Here is an 8,692-nt window from a genome sequence, read left to right as displayed (position 1 = left end):
TAGGCCAGGATTTTATTCCTTTGGGCCCTCCTATCCACTGATGCTCAAAGCCTTGGATCCTTTCTATTACCCTTGCCTTTTGGTTTTAAGGGCTATTGGCTTTTTGCTCTTGCCTTTTGGTTTAAAGAGCTTTTGGCTTTTTCTGCTTGCTTTTTCTTTTTCTTTCTCTCTTTTTTTTTTTGCCATTTTTCTTTTCTCTCTTTTTTTTTGCAAGCTTTTGTATTCACTGCTTTTTCTTGCTTCAAGAATCAATTTTATGATTTTTTAGATTATCAAATAACATTTCTCCTTTTTCATCATTCTTTCAAGAGCCAACAATTTTAACATTCATAAACAACAATTTCAAAAGACATATGCACTGTTCAAGCATTCATTCAGAAAACAAAAAGTATTGTCACCACATCAAAATAATTAAACTAGTTTCAAGGATGAATTCAAAATTCATGTACTTCTTGTTCTTTTCTAATTAAAGCATTTTTCATTTAAGAAAGGTGATGGATTCATAGGACATTCATAGCTTTAAGACATATACACTTAAATACTAATGATCATGTAATAAGACACAAACATAAACATAAAGCATAGTAAACGAAAAACAGGAAAATAAGAACAAGGAGATTAAGAAACGGGTCCACCTTAGTGAGGGTGGCGTCTTCCTCTTCTTGAAGAACCAATGGTGCTCTTGAGCTCCTCTATGTCTCTTCCTTGCCTTTGTTGCTTCATCCCTAGTGATTTTGGTGCTCCTATCCTTAGTTGCTCCCAATAGTTATGTGGAGGAAAATATATCCCTTGAGGCATCTCAGAGATTTCTTGGTGAGGGAATTCCTCATGCTCTTGTTGAGGTCCATGAGTGGGCTCTCTTGTTGTGCAGTCAAATGCTCTACTACTGAGCTATGGACCCTTGAGATGGATCTCTCCATCTCCCATGACTCAGAAGTGGAAGCAATTACCTTCCCTTTTCTCTTTCTTGGGGTTTCTCTGGCCTTAGGTGCCATTGATGGTTATGGAAAAACAAAAAAGCAATGCTTTTACCACACCAAACTTAAAATGTTTGCTCATCTTCAAGAAAAAGAAGAAAATAAGTAGTAGAAGAAGAAGAAAATGGAGGAGATGGAGGGAGAAAGTGTATTCGGCCAAGGGGGAGAAGTGGTTGTTGTAATGTGTGAAAAGGGTATTTAGGGAAGAGGTATGGAGGTGATTGGTGGAGGTTATTTTGGGGAAGAGTGTTATGGAAAGGTGTAAAGAGGAAAGAAGAAGATGTGGGGTAGGTGGGGATCCTGTGGGGTCCACAGATCCTGTGGGGATCCTATGGGGTCCACAGATCCTGAGGTGTCAAGAATTTCTCATCCCTACACCAACTAGGCGTGCAAAACGCCCTTAGAATGCATGTCTGGCATTAAACGCCAGCTTGCTGCCTGTTTTTGGCGTTAAACGCCCAAATGTAGCTTGTTTCTGGCATTTAACGCCAGGTTGATGCTTGTTTCTGGCGTTAAACGCCAGCTTGGTGCTTGTTTCTAGCGTTAAACGCCAGACAGATGCTTGTTTCTGGCATTTAAATGCCAGAATATTCTTCCTCCAGGGTGTGCTATTTTCAATGCTATTTTTCATTCTGTTTTTGATTTTTTAGTAGTTTTTGTGACTCCACAAGAGGATCAACCTAAAAAAACATAAAATAGCAATGGAAAATAAATAGATATAATTAAATAACATTGGGTTGCCTCCCAACAAGCGCTTCTTTAATGTCAATAGCTTGACAGTGAGCTCTCATGGAGCCTCACAGATATTCAGAGCAATGTTGGGACCTCCCAACACCAAACTTAGAGTTTGAATGTGGGGGTTCAACACCAAACTTAGAGTTTGGTTGTGGCCTCCCAACATCAAACTTAGAGTTTGACTGTGGGGGCTTTGGTTGACTCTGCAGTGAGAGAAGCTTTTCATGCTTCCTCTCCATGGTTACAGAAGGAGATTCTTGAGTTTTAAACACAAGGTTGTCCTCATTTAGTTGAAGGACTAATTCTCCTCTGTCCATATCAATCACAACTTTTGCTGTGGCTAGGAAGGGTCTTCCAAGGATGATGGATTCATCCTCATCCTTTCCAGTGTCTAGGATTATGAAATCAACAGGGATGTAAAGGCCTTCAACCTTTACTAGTACGTCCTCTACTAGTCCATAAGCCTGTTTTCTTGAGTTGTCTGCCATCTCTAATGAGATTCTGGCAGCATGCACCTCAAAGATCCCAAGTTTCTCCATTACAGAGAGTGGCATAAGGTTAATGCCTGACCCCAGGTCACACAGAGTCTTCTCAAAGGTCATGGTGCCTATGGTATAGGGTATTAAGAATTTACCAGGATCCCGTTTCTTTTGAGGTAATTTCTGCCTATCCAATGCATTCAGTTCATTGGTGAGCAAGGGAGGTTCATCTTCCCAAGTCTCATTACCAAATAATTTGGCATTCAGCTTCATGATTGTACCAAGGTACTTAGCAACTTGCTCTTCAGTAATGTCTTCATCCTCTTTAGAGAAAGAATACTCATCAGAGCTCATGAAGGGCAGAAGCAGGTTGAATAAAACCTCTATGGTCTCCGTATGAGCCTTAGATTCCTTCAGGTCCTCATTGAGGAACCCTCTAGTGTTCAGAGGACGTCCCATGAGGTCTTCCTCATTGGGATTCACGTCTCCCTCCTCCCTTGTAGGTTCGGCCATGATGGTCAAATCAATGGCCTTGTACTCTCTCTTTGGATTTTCTTCTGTATTGCTTGGGAGAGTACTAGGAGGAGTTTCAGTGACTCTTTTACTCAGCTGGCCCACTTGTGCCTCCAAATTTCTAATGGAGGACCTTGTTTTATTCATGAAACTTAGAGTGGCCTTAGATAGATCAGAGACTATATTTGCTAAGTTAGATGGATTCTGCTCAGAATTCTCTGTCTGTTGCTGAGTGGATGATGGAAAAGGCTTGCTATTGCTAAACCTGTTTCTTCCACCGTTATTAAAGCCTTGTTGAGGCTTTTGTTGATCCTTCCATGAGAAATTTGGATGATTTCTCCATGAGGGATTATAGGTGTTTCCATAGGGTTCACCCATGTAATTCACCTCTGCTATTGCAGGGTTCTCAGGATCATAAGCTTCTTCTTTAGAAGATGCCTCTATAGTACTGTTGGATGCAGCTTGCAATCCATTCAGACTCTGAGAAATCATATTGACTTGCTGAGTCAATATTTTGTTCTGAGCCAATATGGCATTCAGAGCATCAACTTCAAGAACTCCCTTCCTCTGAGGCGTCCCATTACTCACAAGATTCCTTTCAGAAGTGTACATAAACTGGTTATTTGCAACCATGTCAATGAGTTCCTGAGCTTCTGCAGGCGTTTTCTTTAGGTGAATGGATCCACCTGCAGAATGGTCTAATGACATCTTAGATAATTCAGACAGATCATCATAGAATATATCCAGGATGGTCCATTCTGAAAGCATGTCAGAAGGACACTTTTTGGTCAGTTCCTTGTATCTCTCCCAAGCTTCATAGAGGGATTCACCTTCTTTCTGTTTGAAGGTTTGAACATCCATTCTAAGCTTGCTAAGCTTTTGAAGAGGAAAGAACTTGGCTAAGAAAGCCGTGACCAGCTTATCCCAAGAGTTTAGGCTATCTTTAGGTTGAGAGTCCGACCATATTCTAGCTTTGTCTCTTACAGCAAACAGGAAAAGCATAAGCCTGTAGACCTCGGGATCAACCCCATTGGTCTTAACAGTATCACAGATCTGCAAGAATTCATTTAAGAACTGAAAATGATCTTTTAATGGAAGTCCATGAAACTTGCAATTCTGTTGCATCAGAGAAACTAATTGAGGCTTTAGCTCAAAATTGTTTGTTCCAATGGCAGGAATTGAGATGCTTCTTCCATGTTAGTTGGAATTTGGTGCAGTAAAGTCACCAAGCATCTTCCTTGCATTGTTATTATTTTCGGCCATGTCTCCTTCTTTTTCGAAAATTTCAGTAAAGTCCTCTTCAGAGTGTTGTGTTTTAGCTTCTCTTAGCTTCCTCTTCAGAGTCCTTTCAGGTTCCGGATCAGCTTCAACAAGAATGTTCTTGTCCTTGCTCCTGCTCATATGAAAAAGAAGGGAACAGAAAATAATAGGGATCCTCTTTGTCACAATAGAGAGGTTCCTTTATGTGAGTAGAAGAGAAGAAAAAGAATTCGAACACAAAAAGAGGGAGAGGGTTCGAATTTTTAAGAAGAAGAGAAGTGTTAGTAGATAAATAAAATAATTAGAAAGAGATGAGGGGGAGAAAATTCGAAAATAAAATAAAATAAAAATATTTTTGTTTTTAATTTAAAATTAAAGTTAAAATTCGAAAATTAAGAAGAGAAATAAAATTAAATTGAAATTTAAAACAATTAGTTAATGAAAAGTAATTTTGAAAAAGAGGTTAGTAATTTTCGAAAATTGGAAAGAGAAAGGTAGTTAGGTGGTTTTGAAAAAGATATGATTGAAACATAAAACTTTTAAAATCAAACAAAAAGTCAAGTAGTTAATTGAAAAAGATTTGAAAATCAATTTTGAAAAGATAAGAAGTTAGAAAAAGATTTTGAAATTAAAATTGAAAAAGATATGATTGAAAGATATTTTGAAAAAGATTTGAAAAGGAAATTTAAAAAAATTTGATTTTGAAAATTAAAGTTGATTACTTGACTAACAAGAAATAAAAAGATATGATTTTAAAATTTTAAAGATTGAACCTTTCTTAATAGGCAAGTAACAACTTGAAATTTTTGAATCAAAATATTAAATGTTAGTAATAAATTTGAAAATATAAAGTAAAAATAAGAAAAAGATTTTGAATATAAATTTTGAAAATTTTGAAATTATGAAAAAAAATGAAAAAGATTTGATTTTTGAAAAAGATTTGAAAAAGATAGAATTTTTAAATTGAAAATTTGATTTGACACATAAGAACAATTAAATTTAAAAACTTTTTGACTAAATCAAACCAAATTTTCGAAAATTTATGAGAGAATAAGGGAAAGATATTTTTTTGATTTTTGAATTTTGAATGATGAAAGAGAAAAACAATGAAAAGACTCAAAATATGAAAATTATGAATCAAAACATACAATGCATGCAAGAACACTTTGAATGTCAAGATGAACACCAAGAACATTTTGAAGATCAAGATGAACATCAAGACTTATTTTTGAAAATTTTTAAGAAAAGAAAAACATGCAAGACACCAAACTTAGAAATTTTCAAACTTTAGACACTAACAAATTGAAAATGCATATGAAAAACAAGAAAAGACACAAAACAAGAAAAATTAAAGATCAAACATAGAAAATCATCAAGAACAACTTGAAGATCATGAAGAACAAGAAAGAAACTCAATGCATGTGTTCTTCGAAAATTTAAGAAAAGTTAAAAGCATGCAATTGACACCAAACTTACAAATTGACACTAGACTCAAACAAGAAACATAAAATTTTTTGTTTTTATGATTTTATAAGAATTTTTTTTGGTTTTTTCGAAAATTATTTTGGGAAAAACGAAAAAGAAGAAAAAAAAATTTTTGTATTATTTTCGAAAATAAGAAATAAAAAGCTTAAAAATTAAAATAAAATTACCTAATCTGAGCAACAAGATGAACCGTCAGTTGTCCAAACTCGAACAATCCCCGGCAACGGCGCCAAAAATTTGGTGCACAAAATCGTGATCGTTCATTCCTTAGTAACGGCGCTGAAAACTTAATACGCCCGTTCATAATCTTAGTTCTTTGTCACAACTTCGCACAACTAACCAGCAAGTGCACTGGGTCGTCCAAGAAATAAACCTTACGTGAGTAAGGGTCGATCCCACGGAGATTGTCGGCTTGAAGCAAGCTATGGTCACCTTGTAAATCTCAGTCAGGCGGATTCAATTGGTTATGGAGATTTGATAATTAAAATATAATTTAAATATAAAATAGGATAGAAATACTTATGTAATTTATTGGTGAGAATTTCAGATAAGCATATGGAGATGCTATTATTCCTTCTGAACTTCTCTTTTCCTATTGCTTTCATCCAATCCTTCATACTCCTTTCCATGGCAAGCTGTATGTTGGGCATCACCGTTGTCAATGGCTACATCCCGTCCTCTCAGTAAAAATGGTCTAAAATGCGCTGTCATCACACGGCTAATCATCTGTCGGTTCTCGATCCTGCTGGAATAGGATTCAGTAATCCTTTTGCGTCTGTCACTACGCCCAGCACTCGCGAGTTTGAAGCTCGTCACAGCCATCCCTTCCCAGATCCTACTCGGAATACCACATACAAGGTTTAGACTTTTCGGATCTCAAGAATGGCCGCCAATAATTCTAGCCTATACCACGAAGACTCTGATCTCACGATCAGGAGGCTAAGAGATACACATTCAAGCTTGTTTGCATGTAGAACGGAAGTGGTTGTCAGGCACGCGTTCATAAGTGAGAATGATGATGAGCGTCACATAATCATCACATTCATCATGTTCTTGTGTGCGAATGAATATCTTAGAGAAGAAATAGACTTGAATTGAATAGAAAAACAATAGTACTTTGCATTAATTCATAAGGAACAGCAGAGCTCCACACCTTAATCTATGGTGTGTAGAAACTCCACCGTTGAAAATACATAAGTGATAAGGTCCAGGCATGGACGAATGGCCAGCCTCCATGATCTAAGAACTAAACGACCAGAGATGTAAATACAATAGTAAAAAGTCCTATTTATACTAAACTAGTTACTAGGGTTTACAAAAATGAGTAAATGATGCAGAAATCCACTTCCGGGCCCACTTGGTGTGTGCTTGGGCTGAGCATTGAAGCTTTCACGTGTAGAGGTCTTCCTTGGAATTAAACGCCAGCTTGTAACCTATTTTTGGCGTTTAACTCTGCTTTGTAACCTGTTTCTGGCGTTTAACTCCAGAATAGGGCAGAGAGCTGGCGTTGAACGCCAGTTTGCGTCGTCTAAACTCGGGCAAAGTATGGACTATTATATATCGCTGGAAATTCCTGGATGTCTACTTTCCAACGCAATTGAGAGCACGCCATTTGGACTATTGTATCTCTAGAAAATCCACTTTGAGTGAAGGGAGGTCAGAATCCAACAGCATCTGCAGTCTTTCTTCAGCCTCTGAATCTGATTTTTGCTCAAGTCCCTCAATTTCAGCCAAAAAATACCTGAAATCACAGAAAAACACACAAACTCATAGTAAAGTCCAGAAATGTGATTTTTATTTAAAAACTAATAAAAATATACTAAAAACTAATCAAATCATACTAAAAACTATGTAAAAATAATACCAAAAAGCGTATAAATTATCCGCTCATCACTCCCATTAAAGTAGATATAGAACTACCTAAAGGAATAGTTTCTAATTCATTAATTTTATCTTTATGTATGCATAAATCCTTCAGAAACTTTGCATATTTAGGTACCTGCTGAATAACATCAAAAAGGGGAACAGTTACCTCAACCTTTTTGAAAATTTCTACCATTTTGGCATCAAGTTCCATCTGCTTTCTGGACTTCCTTGCAAGGTGTGGAAATAGGATAGGAATGGCGCTATTTGTAGCTTCTGCATCCCTTGGTGCTCCATTCCCTTGCTGAGCTACTTCTTCTTCAACCTTGTCTTGTACTTCCTCTTCCTCTTCAGCATCTTCCATTTCTACCACATCTTCAACTGGGGTGTATTCTTGTGGGCTTGGCTCCTCATGATCCCTCTCTTGTAGTGTGGTTCTGGACCTCAAAGTAATGGCATTGATGCCACCCTTGGGATTAGGTAAAGGTTGAGAAAGAATTCCACTGGAGCTTGAAGGTTGGTTGGTGGAAGCAGGTAATGAATCTATCCGGGAGACAAGAGCTTGTAAAGTGGCATTCAGACCATTTAGAGTAGAGTTCAGTGTAGTCTGCATGTCCTGTTGTCCTTGTGCAAGAGAGCGTAGCATCTCGTCATTTGATGAGGAAGGGGGATAAGTGATCTGAGGGATCTGTTGTTGGTTGTGCTGGGGTCCTTGAGACTGCCTTAGGTGAGGTGCTCTGTAAGGCTGGTTCTGATTTTGCTGTCTGTTGTTGTTATTCCACCTCTAATTTCCATTATTGTCTCTGCCTCCTCTGTTATAGTTTTCCCTCCAACCATGGTTGGAATTATTTCTCAAACCCTGGTTGGAGTTGTCCTGCCACCCTTGGTTATAGTTCCCACCTTAGTTGTAGTTACCGTTTTGTTGATTGTATCCTTGATTCGGGCGGTCATAGAAGTTATGAGTGGCTACCACAGTGTTGTCTTCTTGTTGGAGCTGCGGACATTCATCAGTATAATGACTATAATCAGCACAGATTTCGCATACTCTTTGGGGAACTAACTGTTGGCTTTGTTGTGGTGGGGGAAGGCTGAGTTTGTTGTTGATTCAACTGCATCTGCTTCAGTAGGTTAGTCATTTCACATATACTCTGTGTAAGAGCAGTAGTCTCACTGCTAAAGGAAACCTCTGCAACAGCCTTTGAGTGGTTGTTCCTGTGCCTGTGATTCCTAGTAGACTCAGCTAAGTCGCTGATCAGTTGCCATGCTTCATTTGCGGTCTTGTACTTTTTCAGAGAACCATTGCTAGCACCATCCAGTGTAATCTTATCCCTAGGCTTCATTCCTTGAGTGAAGTAGCTGATCAACACTAACCTATCAATC

The 8,692-nt window shown here is 37.7% G+C and overlaps 1 non-coding gene across 1 annotated transcript; it reads left to right on the top strand.

The window, feature by feature from the left end:
- Window positions 1–3,466: 3,466 nt before the first annotated feature.
- LOC112773447 (small nucleolar RNA R71) lies at window positions 3,467–3,574 on the top strand. Its single transcript, XR_003187996.1, has one exon. It is a non-coding gene; the product is annotated as a small nucleolar RNA R71 (small nucleolar RNA).
- The last annotated feature ends 5,118 nt before the right edge of the window (window positions 3,575–8,692 follow it).

The sequence above is a fragment of the Arachis hypogaea genome, chromosome 18 (assembly GCF_003086295.3).
Source record: "Arachis hypogaea cultivar Tifrunner chromosome 18, arahy.Tifrunner.gnm2.J5K5, whole genome shotgun sequence".
Classification (NCBI taxonomy): domain Eukaryota; kingdom Viridiplantae; phylum Streptophyta; class Magnoliopsida; order Fabales; family Fabaceae; genus Arachis; species Arachis hypogaea.
Note: the sequence above shows the minus strand (reverse complement) of the source record. Positions and strands in the feature narration are given on the sequence as shown.